The sequence below is a fragment of the Pelodiscus sinensis genome, chromosome 11 (assembly GCF_052426305.1).
Source record: "Pelodiscus sinensis isolate ZL-2025 chromosome 11, ASM5242630v1, whole genome shotgun sequence".
Lineage (NCBI taxonomy): Eukaryota > Metazoa > Chordata > Testudines > Trionychidae > Pelodiscus > Pelodiscus sinensis.
The window spans coordinates 26866224-26885745 of NC_143062.1; the positions used below are offsets into that span (position 1 = coordinate 26866224).

The 19522-nt window shown below is 42.6% G+C and overlaps 1 long non-coding RNA gene across 1 annotated transcript in view; it reads right to left on the reverse strand.

Moving 5' to 3' along the window:
• The window catches only part of LOC102459777 (uncharacterized), a 38723-nt gene extending 19987 nt beyond the window's left edge, over positions 1 to 18736 (reverse strand). The window contains exons 1-2 of the long non-coding RNA XR_016350437.1: positions 18617 to 18736; positions 388 to 522 (exon numbers count right to left, since the gene is read on the reverse strand). This is a non-coding gene — a long non-coding RNA (uncharacterized LOC102459777). The remainder of the gene's footprint in view (positions 1 to 387; positions 523 to 18616) is intronic.
• Positions 18737 to 19522: the final 786 nt, after the last annotated feature.

Sequence of the window (19522 nt, forward strand, 5' to 3'; positions counted from 1 at the left end):
ATCCCCTTATCAGAAAGTCTAATCCTAAAGGTACCTACAGTATCCTGCAGTAATAGTCCCAAATAAATAACACAGCAAGTCTTGTGGGGGGGAGTGGCGTAAAGTACGGTATTTGCTCTGCTATAGAAATTCAGTGCAGACTGACACAGGATATGTCTTTTAACATAAAAATTCTCTGAAAATGAACATCCTCAAAACATCTTTTGAATGTTAGAATGGTTAGAATGGCAAAGGTCACATTATTAACTAACTATGGTGTCTACTTTCCATCTAGCTTTCTTTTTTCTACATGAATTTTGGTAACCACCTAGGATATAGACTATAAATAACAACAACCCCAAGCATTTCTACCCCCCACTATAACTTAAAAAGCAAAAGATACTGTACCTGACTTCTAGAGGGCAGAAGCTTCATCTTCAGATGGACTTTGGTAGTGCCTCGGGTTTTACTAGCCTGGTGGACGCTGGGGCTTCAGTGCAGAGTGTAAGCCCATTACCCAGCTGTAGCAGGACCTCCCTACATCTGAAAAGGATAAAAGAAGAAAGATTTTAGGACCCTGTGTGCTGAATGCCCACTGAGCCTACTTAGACAATGCATGTGTGTCCGGAATGATCCTGTGACAGGGTGCCTGCCCCACACTAGCCCTTTAAGGGGTAAAACATAGCCCAGGGGAGGTGGCTGGGCAGTGGAGCCCACAGCTGAGGCAGAGACAACCAATTAGGGCCCAGCTGGGGCTGTATAAATAAGGGCTCCTGGAAGAAGGAGAAAAAACACTCTTGTTCCAGCTGGGGAGCAGGAGTGACCAGGCTGCCAGAAAAGCTAGAGCAATGGTTCCCAAACTTTTCGGAATCATGCGCCCTTTTTTATTTTTGAGAATCCCTCACACACACCCCGGGCCGGCCAGAGCCGTTTTGGTGGCTCGGGCGCACGGTACATGCGCGGGCCCACCGGAGCATACAGCACATGCGCTGCCCAGCCCGACCTGGCCACCGCTGCTGGCATGCAGCCCAGGGCAGGCCGCGCCTGGCTGTGCAGAGCCCGGCGGCCGTGGGGGGAAGGACGCTGCTGGCCGACACCGCGGGTATGGGGGGGGGGGGGTGGCGCTGCAGGAGCCGGGCGCGCGGTGCCTGATAGCAGCTTACACACGTCCTTAGTCCGGCCCTGCCCTCAGCAGCAAAACTTAGGGGGGAGGAGTTGATTGAAGGCCTGGGGGTGGAGAGGGGGGGCAATTTCTTCATGCCCCCCAGTTTGGGAACCCAGGAGCTAGAGGCTTCCTGAGACAGAGCAGTGCTGGAGAAAGGCAGAGAGGCCTCTGGCCTGGCCTTACTCTCGTGCTGCAGGGCCCGAAGCACGTCCAGAGGTTACCAGAGCTGCGGGGAGGCAGTCAGTGCAGATAAAGGCAGTAGGTCCACACCCCTTGCTAGTGATGAGTGGCCATTTTAGACTCTGGTTTGCCCCTGAGGTAAAGGGTTAGATAACGACTGGCAGTGGGACATGGAGGCAAGGCGGGGATAGAAGAATTGGGGGTTCCCTGCGAGGGAAGGACCCCAGAATGCAGAGATATCTGGCTGAACAGAGAAGACCTGCAACAGAGGCGGAGACATGGACAACCAGAGGGCACTCTGAGGCAAGAGCGTTGATTCCCTGAGTGACCATCTGGAGGCGCCATGGGGATAAGTGCCCATCCCATGACAGACCCCTTAACCCCGCAAAACTAACGAAGATATGGGAATCATTCTGACCTCTCCTACATCTCCAGTAGTAACCCAGCAAAGTGGACACTCAATATCTATGCTAATAGAACAGGATGAACTATTCCTAGCAGAAACATGGATAGTTGAATTTGGATCTTTTCATGGAAACATAGAACCCTAGGGCTGGAAGAGTCCTCAGGAGGTCATCGACTCCAGCCCCCGGCCCAAAGCAGGACCAACCCCAACTAAATCAATCCAGCCAGGGCTTTGTCAAGCTGGAACTTAAAAACCTCTAGAGATGGAGATTCCACCACCTCCCTAGGTAACCCATTCCAGTACTTCACCACCCTCCCCGTGAAATAGTTTTTCCTAATATCCAACCTAGACCTCTCCCACTGTAACTTGAGACCACTGCTCCTTGTTCGGCCATCTGTCACTACTAAGAACAGCCTCTCTCCATCCTCTTTGGAACCTCCCTTCAGGAAGTTGAAGGCTGCTATCAAATCCCCCCTCACTCTTCTTTTCTGCAGACTAAATAAGCCCAAATCCCTCAGCCTCTCCTCGTAGGTCATGCACTCCAGCACCGCATTCATTTTGATCGTCTTCTGCTGGACCCTCTCCAAGGCATCCACATCATTTCTGTAGTGATGCATCCACATCAGAACTGGATGCAATATTACAGATGTGGCCTCACCAATGCCAAATAAAGAAGAAGAACTTCTCTAGATCTGCTAGAAATGCTCCTCCTTATGCACCCTAATATGCCATTAGCCTCCTTGGCTACCAGGGTGCACTGTTGACTCATATCCAACTTCTCATCCACTGTAATCCCCAGGGCCTTTTCTGCTGAACTGCTACTCAGACGGTTGGTCCCCAGCTTGTAACAATGCTTGGGATTCTTCCGTCCCAAGTGCAGGACTCTGCACTTGTCCTTGTTGAACCTCATCAGATTTCTTTTGGCCCAATCCTCCAATTTGTCTAGGTCAATCTGGACCCTATCCCTATCTTCCAACATATCTACCTCTTCCCCTAGCTTAGTGTCATCTGCAAACTTGCTGAAGGTGCAATCCATCCCCTCTTCCAGATCATTAATAAAGATGTTATACAAAACCAGCCAGCCAACAGATCTTTGGGGTACTCCACTTGAAACCAACCAAACATTGAACCATTGGGCCCAACAATCTAGCCAGCTTTCTATCCATCTTACAGTCCATTTATCCAATCCATACTTCCTTAACTTGCTGGCAAGAATATTATGGGAGACCGTATCAAAAGCTTTGCTAAATTTAAGGTACATCATATCCACTGACTTCCCCATGCCCACAGAGCCAGTTACTTTATCATAGAAGCTAATCAGATTGGTCAGGCATGACTTGCCCTTGGTGAATCTATGTTGACTATTCCTGATCACTTTTCCTTCTTCCAAGTGCTTCAAAATGAACTACTTGAGGATCCTCTCCATGATTTTTCCAAGGACCGTGGTGAGGCTGACTGGTCTATAGCTTCCTGGATTGTTGTTCTTCCCTTTTTTATAGATGAGCACTACATTTGCCTTTTTCCAATCGTCCAGGACCTCTCCTGATCTCCATGAGTTTTAAAAAATAATGGCCAAAGGCTCTGCAATGACATTTGCCAACCTCCTCAGTACCCTCAGATGCATTAAATCTGGACCCATGGATTTGTGTATGTCTAGCTTTTCTAAATAGTTCTTAATCTGTTCTTTCTCCACTGAGGGCTGCTCACTTCCTTCCCATTACTGCACAAGGCAACGCAGCAGTCAGAGAGCTGACCTTGTCTGTGAAGTCAGTGGCAAAAAAAGCATCGAGTACTTCAGCTTTTTTCACATAATCTGTCACTAGGTTACCTCCCTCATCCAGTAAGGGCCCCACACCCTCTCTGATCACCCTTTTATTGCTAACATGTCTGTAGAAACCTTTCTTACCCTTCATATCCCTTTCTAGCTGCAATTCCAATTGTGCTTTCATCTTCCTGATTCCTCCCCTGCATTCTCTAGCAATATATTTATACTCCTCCCTAGCCATCTGTCCAAGTTTCCACTTTTTATAAGCTTCCTTTTTGAAGTTTAAGCTCACCAAGCATTTCCCTGGTAAACCAATCTGGTTGCCTACCATATTTACTTTTCTCATTGCACATCGGGATGGTTCGTTCCTGTGCCTTCAATAAAACTTATTTAAAATACAGCCAGCTCTCCTGGACTCCTTTCCCCTTCATTTTAGCATGACAGGGGATCCTGCCCATCAGTTCTCTAAGGGAGTCAAAGGCAGCTTTTCTGAAGTCCAGGGTGATTATTTTGCTGCTCTTCTTTTTCCTTTTGTCAGGATCCTGAACTCGACCCTCTCATGATCACTGCTGCCCAGGTTGCCACACACATCTACTTCCCCCACTAACTCCTCCCTGTTTATCAGCAGCAGGTCAAGCTGTGCATGGTCCCTGGTCAGTTCCTTCAGCACTTGTACCAGGAAGTTATCCCCAACGTTCTCCAAAAACTTCCTGGATTGTCTTTTCTTCTCTATGAAAGTGATCCATGAATAGATCACTGTCTCATGACTGCATCACTCAGAAGTATTCAGTAACTGTTTTGGGTGAGCTTGTTTTGCAATTCAAAACTCAAACTATTTTGACTAGAGTTTAAGTCACACAGTGTTCTTCCCATTCCATAACTGGATGAGTATAACACAATATGCCAAACCTAAATATTCAAAAATCATAAGTAAGCCCCCCAAATACTATGAGAGTGGTTTAAAAATCACAAGACTTTAAATGTATAGATAGGGTGCTCTCTCTCTTTTTTATGGTCTTCTGATTTTGGAGCATTTAGGATGCACTTGAGTCACATTTTTATGTTTTTCTCCACAACCGCAAGAGCTAGAAACCCAATTAAATAAACAAAAGCTAAACTGCTCTCCTAATCACATGACTTCAGGAGCTAAGAGTTAAAAAATGAACAAGAAATACTGTGTGACTTGCAAAAGATGGCAATACTGGCTAGACTCCGATTGAATACTGGAAATTATTAATTTGAAACTCTCTTCCAGGGAATATTTTGCATTATTTCTGAATGAATTGTTTTTTCAACAAACATTCCAAGCTGTTAACTCATTCATTAGAGCATTTGTCTAGAAGGTGACCGACACAACCGGAGTTCCATTTGAATTTTTCAAATTAAGCTAATGCATAACTTTTTTCAGTGTAGCTTTAATGCAGGGGAATTGCATTGACTTATGTGAACTCTTTTGGGAGAAAGCGTCCCTGAAAAAAGGGCCAATCCATGAGAATCAGATTGGACACCTCCCTCAGAAAAAGGGAGGGACCCAAAAAAGAACGTCTACTCTCCAATGAGGCTAAAGAAATATTTGGCATCCACTGTCCCAGACATATACATTAACCAAAGACCAAAGGGTGCATGCCACAAACTCTTCCCCAAACACAATTTACATAAAAACTAAAGTCTGAGCAGTCCGTAACAGTAGTAGGATTTCTCTGGATCAGAGAACCCATTTCTTTGGGACTGGATTCAGCTATGTGCCATACGGACATCACTGTACGCCACTCGTCCTCAGCTTCAGACAACTGGAAGTAATAACAAGTTTAGCTAATATCCTTTTTAGCCTTTAAAAGGACCCCTGTATTCACAGTAAATCCAGACTGGATTCTCTCAGGGAAATGCTGAGATTTCCCCCCAAAAGTCTGGATTTACTATCAGCCCCTGGTCCTGCTTCCCTTCCAGTACTCCTCATATAGCTGAACCTGCAAATGACCACTGGTCCAAGATGCTTCTATAGGCCAGAAATACACCAGTGTATGGAAGGGAGGACTGTGCCACAAATCAATCTGGGGGAGGAAGGACCTCAATTCAACACCTGATGAGCAGGACTCCATGATGTCCAGTGAACAGAAAAAGGAAGTGATATCAGAGCTTTCAAATCTCCCAGCTTAACCAGGTGGTACATACTCCATGCAAAGCCCCTAGGATTGTAAACCATAGAGATCTTTAGATGTCCTCTAGGACTCTAATCATACAGTCCTCACCCTGCTTGCAACTACAGAGATAGGGCTAGTGGATTGGGCAATGTAATACGGTGGCATTATGTAAGGATCTCTCACTAGGTGCAGCTCTGTAAGCAAAGCAGGTTGGGGACCATGCACTAGGAAAGGTGTCTATGGTCAGGGAGCTGATTGTGTAGGGATAAGGCAAAATTTGAAGGAGAAGACAGGCAGAGAAAGAGGTGGTATGTGCAAATGGGAAAATTTGAGGAGAGAATAGAGGAGCCAGAGAGAGGAAAAGGGAAAGACAGCCAGAGAGAGAGAGGGATTTGAAGGACAAACTAAGGGGAACAGCCAAACAGAATAGGGTGTGGGGAGAACCTTTGGAAGAAGGAGACAAGTGGCAAATGAGGTAATGCTTAAGGATAAAAATGTGCAAATTGGGGGAATTACATAATTTACATATATTCTCTAGATTTCTGGACCTACAATCTTAAGAGATAGGATGTGATATTCAGATGGCAGAGGAGATCAGGCACAGGGAGACAGCTGTGTGAATGTAAGCAATTGGCTGGTGACAGCATCTTGGACCCAGGGGAAAGGCCAGTCAGAAAGCAGCCTAAGAACAGGGCCTGAAAGAACTGGGAAGTTGCACATGTACAGAATGGGAAGTGACTGTCTAAGAAAGAATACTTCAGAAAGGGATTTACGAGTCATAGTGGACTAAATATGAGCCAACAGTGTGACACTATTGCGAAAAAAAAGCAAACATGATTCTAAGATATATTAATAGGAGAGTTGTAATCAAGACATGAGAAGTGATTCTTCCGCTCTACTCTGCGCTAACTAGGCCTCAGCTGGAGGACTGAGTCCAATTCTGGGCACCACATTTCAGGAAAGATGTGGAGAAATTGGAGGAGGCCCAGAGAAGAGCAACAAAAATGATTACAGATTTAGAAAATATGGTCTGAGGGAAGATTGAAAGAACTGGGTTTGTTTAGTCTGAAAAAGAGGACTGAGAGTAAACACAACAGCTTTCAAGTACCTAAAAGGGTCTTACATAAGGAGAGAGAAAAAATTTTCTTTTTAACCTCTGATGCTTGGACAAGAAGCAAAGGGCTTAAATTGCAGCAAGGGAGGTTTAGGTTGGACATTAGGAAAAACTTCCTGTCAGGGTAGTTAAGTACTGGAATAAATACCTAAGGAATCTCCATGATTAGATATTTCTTAAGAGCAAGTTAGGAAAACATCTGTAAGGGATGATCTACATGGTGCTTGGTCCTGTATGAGTACAAGGAATGGGGACTTGATGACCTCTCAAGATCCCTTCCAGTTCTAGTAGTCTATGATTCTTGTTACTATAGAAAAGACACTGGTGGCTCAGAACACTCATAGTGACTCTCTGTGGAGGATTTGGTTTCAGTCCTTTGAGATCTGACCAGCTTGTGTTGTCTCAGCGAAGAAATAACTACATATTCTTCTAGTCCAGTTCCTGGTATCAAGGAGATAACATAAGATCTAGTTTTTCAGTGTTTACTGCATGACACAGGAAGAAGCTCAGACCAGCCACCCAACATTCTAGCTCTGTGGGAACACAAATATATCTGGGATTTTGGCATTATTCTGAATGACTTGAAATAAAAGCTAACTTTAACTCAATTCAGGTTCCCATGGAATCCAAATAGACACTCCTAGAATTCAGTCCTGACCAAAGTTTCCTGTTAGACCTTTTGCAAATGATCGTGACTGATAGTAGCCACAAATCAAATTAAGTTAGAGACCTGAGTGCTATCATTTGCGCTAACAATTATGGGTGCAAAGCTGGATGCTGAGGTAAGATTCTCAAAAACAGACTCCTTCCATGCTAGCCCAAGACAATCCCCAAGAAAAAAAATCCCAGAAGGAGTTGTACCAGCTGGAAGCTTGCAGAGTGTGTGGCATGAAGAATGATGCCAGGTATACACATATGCAATTTTGTTTGCAAGACACTCAAGGGATCTGGCAGAATCCACGAGGCTTTACCTTTTTATTCTTGAACACATCTCCACCTAATTCTCTGTAAAGGACCATGAGTAATGTTAAGCAAGAGGCATTTCCTATTCTAAGGACTGCAATTAGGATTACCACTAGAGGGCATTCAAAATACTGTAGGCTAGTTTCTGATTCATTCCTGCATAGGAGAGAGGAGGCACAAAAGCCCTATACAAAGATTTATGCATTGCAAAATACACATTTTATCTTGCTTGCTTTTTTCTCTGTGATGGACAATACCAATAACCCCATCAAACCTTCAATGCAGAGAGCAGTTCTTTCAGCCTCACACTCTACTTAAGAACCTGTCACAATGGCACTTAAGACCTGGCACTCCCCTGAGAGCTTGAGTTCAGTGTTGCTGGACAGGAAGGGGCATGCCTTAAGTTCCTCATGGAGAATGAGGGTTGTGCTGGGTGGTGCAAGAGACTGATGCACGTGGACAGAGAGGGCTGGTGTTGGAATGGTTGGCTGACCAAGTGGGGCTGCAGCAGTTGTCTAACTCAACTCAACTAAGTATGGATGGGAGTTAAGAGGACTAGTTCAGTCAGGGACAGTGGAGAGCTGGGTTTCCTGTGAACTTCTCCCCTCCTGCTTCCAACAAGGGCCTTCTTGGACAGATGGGGAAACTAGGACACAAGAGTCATCAAGTGGCAAGTCAGTGACAGAGCTGGGAATAGAACCGAGATCTCCAGCTCTATACTTTAACCTTTAGGCATCGCTCACAAGCACAGAGCACAATCTCCTTTCTCGCCTCCTCTCTTCCTGCTGCACACAGCAACTCAGGAGGGAGGCAAAGCTTGAGGTGGGGGAGGAGCAAAGCCGTGGAGGCAATGAATATGAGTTAAAAATAATGAAAGATTTTTTTTACAAAACCGTCTCCTATTCAGCTAGCTTCTCACTTCTTCCTTTTTTTTTCTTCAAATTAAACAGCAAATTATACTTATCAAAGAAAAGAAGGTAAAGAGAAATCTGAAAGGCTGTGGAAAACCTTTAATTATTAGTATAGTGGCATGAAAGCTGTTGAGCCCCTTAGAAACGTACATGACCAATTATCAAAAATATAAGAGATGCAGAAAGAAAGGTTTGTCTAATAAGTATGAATCGCAGGGCCATTTAGAACATCAGTGTTAAAGCATTAGAGTTAAATGGAAAAGTAAAAAGGGGCTGATGGTTTTAACTATTTCACAGAAGGACAAGAGGTTGATACTGATAAGACAAGCAGTATAGTGAAGTTAATTATCTGCGGCCCGTGGTGCACAAAGCTGTTTGAGCTGGTGATTAATAGAGATAAACCATTCAAACTCCACATTTCTAAGGTGAATGAAGATGGCAGAGGAACTGCGGCTGCCGCATACTAACTAATCTGATGGCAATGGGCCCTGTTTCTTCTGAGAGCATCGTTTGGATTTATCACATTCAATCTCCCTCCCCCTCACCTCCAATAACTGAAGTGAGACTTAGGAACTGAGGGGCAGATGGATGAATTTTCCCCAATTCACCTAGGTGTTTGCTGAGCTGATACCTGTCAAGAAAATTTGAATTGCCAGTTACCTACATTAATTAAAAATGTTCCAGTGTTGTTGCCTTTTCAGAGAATAATGCAAAATGGGTGAGTTCTATATATTTTATAAAATACTAACTAGTGTCTGTATGCACTACTGCTTCCTCTTGGCTGGAATTATTTCTATGTCATAAGCCCAATACTGTTCACAGCTAATGAGAATCTCTGAACTCAAGTGGCAGAAGGTCTGTGATTTTAGAGTATGAAGATCTACATGCTATTCCTGCTGTTGTTGTGAAGTATCAAATGGCTACAGCTTGCAGCATGGCGATATGCCCCTGCCATACTGGAGTCTGAGGCTTTATTATCTGTTCTGTATAAAGGCATTCAAATGCTACAGTGTTGGGCACCTCCTAAGTAACTAAAAACAGAAATAATCATAGGGTAAGAAGTGTTTGAATACGTAAGTTTCGTTTTATAGCCAGAGGGTGCCCATGTGAATGATGAAAGTGACTAATGGCTTAGCAATTCATGTGAGGTTTTGAATCACAAAGCAAAGATGTGGATACTGTCAGGACTGACTCAGCCCTTCATCCTTCTGAAGTCAATAATCTGGGCACCATGAAGTTTACCATGTTTGGGTCTGGCAGATAAGACTTTAAAAATGAAGAGCCTGTGTTGTGTGAACATTCAAGATGCATAGATAGATCCTGATCCTTCAAGATTTTGAGCCAGATCTCCAGACCAAAGTGATCTGTGTGTGTTCTAACAACAGCCGGAACCTCAAAACTTCAGAACTTTCAGTCTGATGCTTCTTCAAATCTCTTGAGTCTTCACATTTCTGATGAGCTTCCTGGTACTTCCTGCTTCTTTTTGGTTCCAGAAATACTGCAGAAATCATCCTTTCCTTTGTGGTATTTAAGTGCTTCAGTTTCTGGATTCCAGCTGGAATAATGAAGTTCTGAAATAGCAGTTAAAAATAAAAATAGGAAAAACAATTGACTTTGCTTTTTTGAACCTCAGACTACATATTTGGTGTTTGGATTTCCAGTTCAATTTTAACTTTGGGCTCAGATTGGGGTCAGTTGTTGTTTTCCCTAAACTAGTTCGCTCATCCCCGATAAGTCTGGAAATGCAACTGAACTTCTGCATCTGCAAACAAAAGAATGTTATATTTTTGGCCAAACTAAATTGTATGCTTTTTTTGTTTGTTAATTGCATCCAGGCCAACCTAGCACAGGCCAAGTTTCAAAGCAGTGGAATTTGTGCATGGGCTGGATACAAGCTATTGTAAATGGTGGTCTCTAAAGGAAATACTGAGAAATGGTAACTCTAAAAGTGACCAGCAGAACCAGTTTTTGTGCCACACAAAACTAATTGCCAGAGGAGTTCCTTAGTTTATGAGATAGTCCTGAATTTTGAATAGGACACTGAAATTTACTGTATTTGACTGCACTGAGTGGGACTCTCCCTACGCTTCGTAAACTAAAACCTTTTACTTGAATCTTTCCAAATTTTAGTGATGTGCATAAAATAGAACCTGGGCCCAAACTGCACCTGGTTTTCAGCTTGAAAAAACAAACACACCCTCGTTGCCATATTATAGAAATAGAACAAAATTGGAGTAATTTATCTGAACTGCCCTTTAACCCCCTACCCATGCATGATGTGAGCTGGATACTATTGTGATTTGTGCACCATTGCTTTGGTGATTTGGAGTAAAGATCAAAACCAAAACATGACCACCTTGACCCATCTCCCTAGCCCTAGATATGGTGAAGATGGAGGAATATACTTCATCCTTCTACCAAGAAGTCTCTTCTGCTAGAATCTCAATGACCACATCAGGGGAGAAGTAAAAGAAGACTCTGCTTTGTCATAACTGAGCATACCGGGGATACAGCAGCACTAGCTGTTGCAACTGGCCCTCAAATCTATAAAGTGTCAAACCAAACACCTAGAATCTGAATATCTTCAGCAATCAGGGAAAATTCTGACCCAGATATAAATTTTGCAGCTCGGGCTCATTCCCAACTGTATCATCCCAAGACATCCAGCAAAGTTTTCCCAATGGGTTCAATAGTGAGCATCAATCCTTCCAATTAAGATTCCTCTTTGGAAATTACAGGCCTCTCCCCTCACTTTGCTCATCTCCATCAGTGTCAAGTTTCTGTTGTTGCCAAACAAATGGGTTTAAGTAGCATGATGCAGAACAGTGGGAGAGCAGTTAAAAGAGGATAATGGGCTGAGTTATTTTGTCTCTGGTTAATTCACAGTGTCAAATGCCTGTAATGTACCTGAGCAAGGTCAGGGGTGGGTCTGTCCCTAACCTTACAAACTGGATTGGTTCACCCATCTGAGAGGAGGGTGAGATTAATATAGAACCAGCTCCACTAAGACAACATTCACAGTAACAGAAGTTACTGGTGCCCTTTAGGATCAATGTCAAATTACACATCCTGTATGCTACAATAAGCAGACTCCAAATAAGGTCTGCTTATTTTAATAGTTCAAGAGCTATTTGTTGCTAATACTGGAGGTTAAATATGGAATATACCGATTAATATGAAAACAAGGACAATGATGGTTTTGCGAAAAATGTTCAGAAGAGGTCCAGATTCACAAAAGAATCTAACTGTGTCTTCACTGCAGTTATCGGAGGCTCTTAGGGTATGTCTAGACTACATGGCTCTGTTGCCAGAGCCATGCAGATTAGTTTACTAGACATACCCAAATGAAGCCGTGATTTAAATAATCGCCGCTTCGTTTAAATTAAAATGGCTGCCGCGCTGTGCCGATCACCCTAGCCTCATCCCACGAGGCATACCGGGGAGGTCGACAAATGCCTTTGATGTCGACCACGGAGCATCCAGACTACAGCGCTGTGCCCCCAAACAGCTGATCGGCACAACGTGGCAGCCATTTTAATTTAAATGAAGTGGTGATTATTTAAATTGCAGCTTCATTTGGGTATGTCTAGTAAACTAATCTAGGGTCTAGACACACCCTAACTCACGCATTGCCACTAATACCCCTCCCAACCATTCACAAACTCCTCTCACAACAGTTTAATGATGCTTTTGATCTAGACCAGGGATGGGCAATAATTTCTGAAGGGGAAGGGGCACTTCATAAGTGGTCATGAGCCAACCTAGAAAGGGCAGGCCATTGAGCAGAACGGATGGGGCCTCAGGCACAAGCCTTTATATCAGCCTATGGGTCGGGACCCAAATATGGGTCGCCATTACATTTCAAAAGGGTCACCAAGTGTCTCCCCAGGTGGCTCTGCCCCCTCTCCTCCCCCCATTTTTGATTTGCCTTGGGTCACCAAGTCTTCCTGAATTGTCAAAATGAGTCCCCATCTGGAAAAGGTTGGGAACTGCTGCTTTATATAGTAGGGATTGAAAGGGCTTGCAGCTCCCCAGAAATGCATTAGCAGTGGGGCTGGGATCCCTTTCACCTGCTTCTATTTAAAGGGCTCATGTCTTAGCAGCCACAGGGAAGGACACAAGCACTCTGAATAGAAGCAGTTGAAAGGGCTCTCAGAATATATGGAGATATATACCTCTCTCATAGAGCTGAAAGGGGCCTTGAGAGGTCATTGAGTGCAGTCCCCTGCCCTCATGGCAGGACCAAGTACCATCTCTGATAGATTTGCCACAGATAGCCCCCCTTAAGAACTGTCCTCACATCCCTGGGTTTAGCAGGCCAATGCTCAAACCACTGAGGCTCCTCCTGGGAGCCACTAGGGAGGTGCAAGCCTTTTCAACTCTGGCTATTTAAAAGGCTTGTGCCTTCCCTGCAGCTGCTAATGTGTTGCCTGGCCACGGCTGAGAAAACACAAGCCCTTTAAATAGCAGGAATTGGAAGGCCTCACACTTCCCCGGTGGCTGCCAAGCAACACGTAGGGGGCAGGGCCGGGAGCTGCTGCAGGCCTGCTGACAGCCTCTTGCCCAGCCTTGATTTGGACGAACTGGACTAGCTCAGGCAGACACCCTACACACTTTGCAGTGATGATGTAGGTTAAATCACTAAACTTCTGATAGTCCTCCAGTGCCTTTCCGCTGTTCCCACAGTGTGCCCAGAAGGTCAGGTAGGGTGTCCCACAATTCACTGGGAAAGAATACTAGAGTGGCGCAGCTTACTGCAGCACAAAAAACCATGGGATGGGCCCCCACAAGTGCTAGCCACACGTGGGGGAAACACAGCACTCATTCTTGGGCTCTCTCTGGTGCTCATCGCCCAAGTTAACTCTGCAGTGAAAATAACCCACAAGCATTTCTGCAGGGTTGGATTGGATTGGAAATCTCAAGAGAACAGAATGTCTGAAGTAGGGATATAAAATCCCGTTTAACTGATTAAATGGAGGTAAGCAGGGAGGGGTCCAGCAGGGCTGGAGTACTCCCCACCCCCACTCACTGGGGTTGGGCTAGAATAACCCAGGCCACAGGCAGAGGTTGCTCCAACCCGGCTGCTCCTAGCCCCATGCAGGGGCTGCTGCCATGGTTCCCTTCACCCTTACTCCCACAAGGGCTGCCTATTCTGCCATGGTTCCCAACCCCCCTCATAAGCTGGGAGCCAGCAGCCCCATGTGGGGGGCCCAGCCCCCCAGGTGGGGCCTGCTCCCAGGTACCAGTTAACTGGTACCCAGTATGCATAATCCATTAAGGGTGATGCTTACCGGGTAACTGTTTAATTGTTTGTCTGTTAACATCCCTATCTAAAGAGATTTCTGTTATTTCTTGCTTTCTAAGAAAGCTTTGTGAGAAATCTTGCTACATTGTGCTGCTTGAAACCATATCTCCAACTGACAAATGAAGTCCTGGTAATTATCAGACCATAGGCCAAATTCATTGCTCATCTAATTCCATTGAAGGCTTATCTTGCTTAGGGACATTTGCACGTGTATAAATTTCCCTCAGATGTACAAACCCTCAGACTCTATTGGCATCATTTACTACTATTCCAAAAATTTGTAACAAATTACTTAGTCGATTATTTTTGCCTTTATTTAGGTACAAATTTCAGGTGTTCTGTCTACAATTCTCTGAAATTTGTTATTTCCTCTGCTAATCTTTGTTCATTGCAATATTTGGTTATGTAAATCAAAATATAAATTGTTTGGCTGATTTCGATTGCACATCTAGGTCACAAAGTCTTGTTTTTGTCTCCTTACTAGATGACTAAAACTTTTAGGACAAGATTTCTGTGTCAAGTATTCAGACACACAATAGTTCAAGTTGATTCATTAATATTCTCTAATGGTAACCCAAAATGTTCTGTTTCCACTGGTATTTCAGCCTCTAAATTTGTTTTGTTAGAATAATTATGAAAAGTCAACACAAAAGGTGTGTAGATTCAGGCAAAGCAAACTTTGATTTTGTTTTTAGCGTGATTGCATTTAAAATTATTTTATTAAAATGTACCTATTTTCTTTTCATCAATGAAATTACAGATGAAAAATCAAAAACAATATTTTACCAAAACATTATCCAATAAAATAACAGAGTTAGAAAAATAGTTCCAGCATATGGAGGTAAAATATAATAGGTAGAAAATGTCTGTGAGAAATGGGCTAGCCATTTCAATTACCAGATTTAACCAGAAAATTCAGTCACCTCTGAGGGTTTATTAATCAAATGTTGAGAGTTCTGAATTTCTGATGGGGCATTACATAGCCCCAATAGTCTTATCTTGAAATTCCTGAAAAAATACATTTCTTTAAAATTTGCTTTAAATTAGTGGGCATTTTTTTCAGTTAAATAAAGTGAGATGATTGCAAAAATGCCTAATTTTTAAAGCATAAATTTATCCGTGCTCAAGATAACTATTTAAATGGTTATTGTGTGTAGCCTTAGAAGTATGTACACAAAGGGTGAAATTCACCTCCAGTGCAGAGGTTCAGTATAAAGTCCTCCACATCACTTAAACCTCACATAAGAGGCCACACAATTGAATGAATGTTCAGAAGTACCTGCATATCAACTTCTCCTCTCCCTGCCCATTCACAGATGGTCTCTTGGAGCGTTGATTGGGATCTGTCCAGAAGATTAACCACTGATACATGTTTTTTGAGAGTCACCTCTGTGCAAGAAGCCCGGGGTTGATATTCCCTCCTCTAGGCTAGAGTAGCAGCCACAGGGTCAGTGTGGATGCACCATGCTCTGGAGAGGATGAATTTCACCTTTCCAAACTCCCTGCATGCCATTCAAATAGACTTTTAATGATCTAAAAAAGTGCTGTGTTTGGAGCAACTTCAGACATGGTAAAACTGAATGTGTGCTTAACAGAGCTGTGGGGCAAGGGTGTGTGTAAAGAAGGATATGGGACATGAACAAGATTATTTGGTTACTCAGCAAAGGCTAGTATACAGCACTGTAAAGCTTCAGATAAAAATAAACAAAAGGAAGAGTTCAAAATATTGCCATTTTAATAACAAAAGACCTCACTACTGCATCTCCTATTACATCTTGCTGAGTCTGCCAATCATTTTGTGTAAATTATAAAATGTGCAGATTAGAGGGGGTGGATTACTGTATTAATATGTTTCAAATATAGGAATAAAATAGAGTGTCTCAATCACCATTTGGAACAAGCTTGATGGGAAAAGGTGCTTAAGGCTGCTTCAAGTTGTAATCACATAATTGCTAGAATATTTCTTGGACACCTTGAAATAATACCAATTTTTCCAATGGCTCCACTTTCCATAATGAAATTTGAATGATTTATTCTTCTGTATCTTATTGTTTCTATTACAAGAGTCAAATGTACAATTTCCAGACCTATTTAATGTTAACTTTGTTCTTCATGTAACTCCATGGGCTTGCATAGTGTTACATCATGGGTGAATCTGATCCTATATAGCTGGTACTATAACTTCTAGACCACATATATATACACACATACACAAATACATTATCTTATACAAGCAATCTTTTGAATAAAAAACTGGGAAGATAACTGTCTAAATTATATTATTTGTACCCAAAATAAATTGTTCTGCATATTTTTGCCCACAAAATTAGAACAATTCAAAATAGGAGATCAAGAGAAACACAGGAGAGAGAGAGCACACGCCAAAACCCAATATTGTAGCATGTATGTGGCCTGGACTACTTCATTTCTGTGTTGAAACCAATTTGTGGCATTATGTTTCTATCTCCTGCATGTCCACATTGCCACAAGGTCTTATTTTTACAAAACAGACTCATCACTCTTTCCCACAGGATGAAAACATGGTTAAATACTCGCTGTAAAAAAACCATTATGTGATGTGCTAGCCAAATGATACACATAACTCCAACGTAAGTGCTTTTTTGGCAGCTACTCAAAGGAGCAAAAAATCACATCGTTTTCAGCCCCAATGATAAGATTACACAAAAGAAAGCAAAATATACAAAATGGGTTGATGATAAATATTGTACAATAAATGGAGAATAAGCTGGTTTTCTTGCTGTCACACCCTTTACAGTTTACCGTAATTTTTCCATAACTAGGGACAGACGTGCCACTTATTCCATCCTTTGGGTGTCCCCAAAAAACAACAAAAATAAAGATCTGAAAAGATTCCTTTTCAGGAACTTCCTCCACCAACTATTTCCTCTTTTTCAAATGAGGTATTCAGAAAGGAAACGATGGCCAGTGCTAACATTCCCCATGGGAGGAACTCATCTTCCCTTCACATGCAGAGATGTGAGAATGTCCTCTAATGAGACACATCAGGAAAAGAAATAATCCTCTCACCAGTAGAGTATTCCCACCGGATAGTTGAGTCTGGTGCTCAGTCCAAGATGGCGCCATCACAGGAGCCATATTTTCCATTGGATAGTAAATGTCATATGGCACATGGAGATTAGAGAATATACTCCAGACTATACACACTATTTACTCCAGGTGGGTATAAATGGGGACCACTAAAACCTACCACACATCTTAACTCAGATCCTCCACTAGTGCTAAAAAGACTTAAGAGTGGAGAAGCAGGGTGGAGAAGTTCAACAACAGTTATATATAGAGCTGGATGCATGATTTGTTGCAACTTTTCCTTATTTGCAAGTCATTCACACAGTTCCCCTGATTTCTTCAGCCATATTTTTTTTTTGTAACTGCGCCTGGACCGTCTGAGCAAACAACTTTCAGCTTATGGGTTGTTCATGAGCTGTTGACATCAGACTTTTTTATTCATTTTTCATTTCTTATGGCATATGATTGGTCACTTACATCACACAGTACCCAAGAAACTTTTAAAACAGGAGGATAGTGAATAAAAAGTACACTTTTTCTGTGAAGCTCTTGCCTAGCTAGGGGACACAAACATGGTTAATAGAATGGCAGTGCAACACTGAAATGAATGTCTGCAAACACCATTGGAAAGAAGTCAATTGACTTTATCTGTGATTTTGAAATGGAGATGAGATCCACCAGTTTTGTTCATAGGACTTGTATGTGTAAATTGAGGGTAGAAAAGATTTCTGTTAAGACTAATGTGATTTACACTCACAAAGCAAGTTATAGATGCATTGAGGGGAGAACAGCCACCATTAATAGGAGCTAATTGCGGGAAGCCAATTATCCCCATTAGCATTATCAGGAATAATACTGATGCACTGTGGGGAGAAGACAACCGCAAATATAAAGATGTGTTTCCTTATTTTCTTAGTAAATCTTATGCTCAAAACAAGATAACTCCCAGCGCTTCCACTCCTCACCTAGGCCAAGCTCTGAAGTGAGAATCTGAGCAGAGTCAGGCTGACTCATTCTTCATTCATGAAGCTGCAATGAGAGTGTCTGCCAAGACTGAAAGATTTGGGGTGGTAGCCCTTGTGTGTGCTCTGCAGCCCCTCTTTAATATCAAAGGAAGTCCACACACACATACATTGAGACCTTCACTGAGAGAAAAGTTACTGGTCAGGAACATTCTCGTTAATCGCAGCTTCCATTGCATCTTTGAAGATGGATGCCAGCTTTGTCTTGGATTGCTCTTGTTTATCACTCTCTTGTCATTGACAAGCACCCAGCGGACACATTTATACCTTCTGTGGTGCCATAGCAGCATCTTAAACAGATACCTGTAACCCTAATGGTGGCCCTTTAAACGAAGAAAAAGCAGCAAAATGAAATGCAAGCGACATATTACCACACTTGTTTTAAATTGATATTTAATTAAAAAGTTAATTATTAATTAAGTTTATCAATCGCACATCAGTTGTTCAATAGAAAAGGGCTCATTCATTTAATTATCTGCATGCAACCGATAGTATATGCTTTTTAGACTGGCAAGGTTATCTCTGCATCTCTTCTAATTTAGATCAGTTTAGCTTCTAATCTATCCAGAGTGCTTCCTTTTGCAGGCTTTTGATTTGATCTATAAATGTTTACTTACAGAACTGTTAGGTATTAGAGGCTGATGAAATAAAGGAGAGAGCGCTGGCTGTGTTGCATTACGCTCGCTGAAGGATTCTGCTGCTGCTTGGTTAGAAAGAGCTTCTCTGGGTTTTCTTTCACTGTGCGCCTGCTGTAAAAGTTTCAAGAGAAGATAAACATCCACCCAGAAAGTATGTTAATAGCCCAAACAATGGGGAATCTTCAAAGGATGGGAGAGGCCTGAGAGCAGAGTATGGCGACAGACGCCACCACCGGGTAAATCATCCTACTGCCTTTGCTGCCTAAATGACCACAGGGTGCAGATCACGGTAGCCGCCCAAGAGCTGGCCATTTGTGAGTGGTGCCACATCTGGCCAAGAACAGTGGCAAAATGTGGTTATTCCTAAGAGTCCACTGGCTTAAGAAATCAGCCCAGGGCTTCTGTTCTCCCTTTCCACATCAGTTATTGGGTGTTAATCAATAACTATTATATATATATATATATATATATATATATATATATATATATTTAGCATGTACTAAACTATGCAATAGAACTAGTTTCCTCCTCCCCGTTTAAATGTATTTCTAAGACGTTATTTGGTATTTATTTGAAATTGATAACTCTCTAGTTAAAACTCTAATAAATGCATAATTTGAATCCTACTATTGCAGCTGGAAAGCTCCATTGAGGGAGGACACTAGTACATTTCCACATTATGGGAGAGTTGGTTCTGCAAGGTGCTGAGTGCCTTGTATCCCACTGAATTTAATAAGAGTTGTGAACACTTTGAATTCTGCAGGTCTGGACCTTAGATGAGGTTAGGTATAGGCATTATATAAACAAGTAAAAATGGAATCAAACCAAAACCTCAGACCCAGCCACCCACTATCCCTAAAACTCTGGGGAAGTCCAGATCCAGAG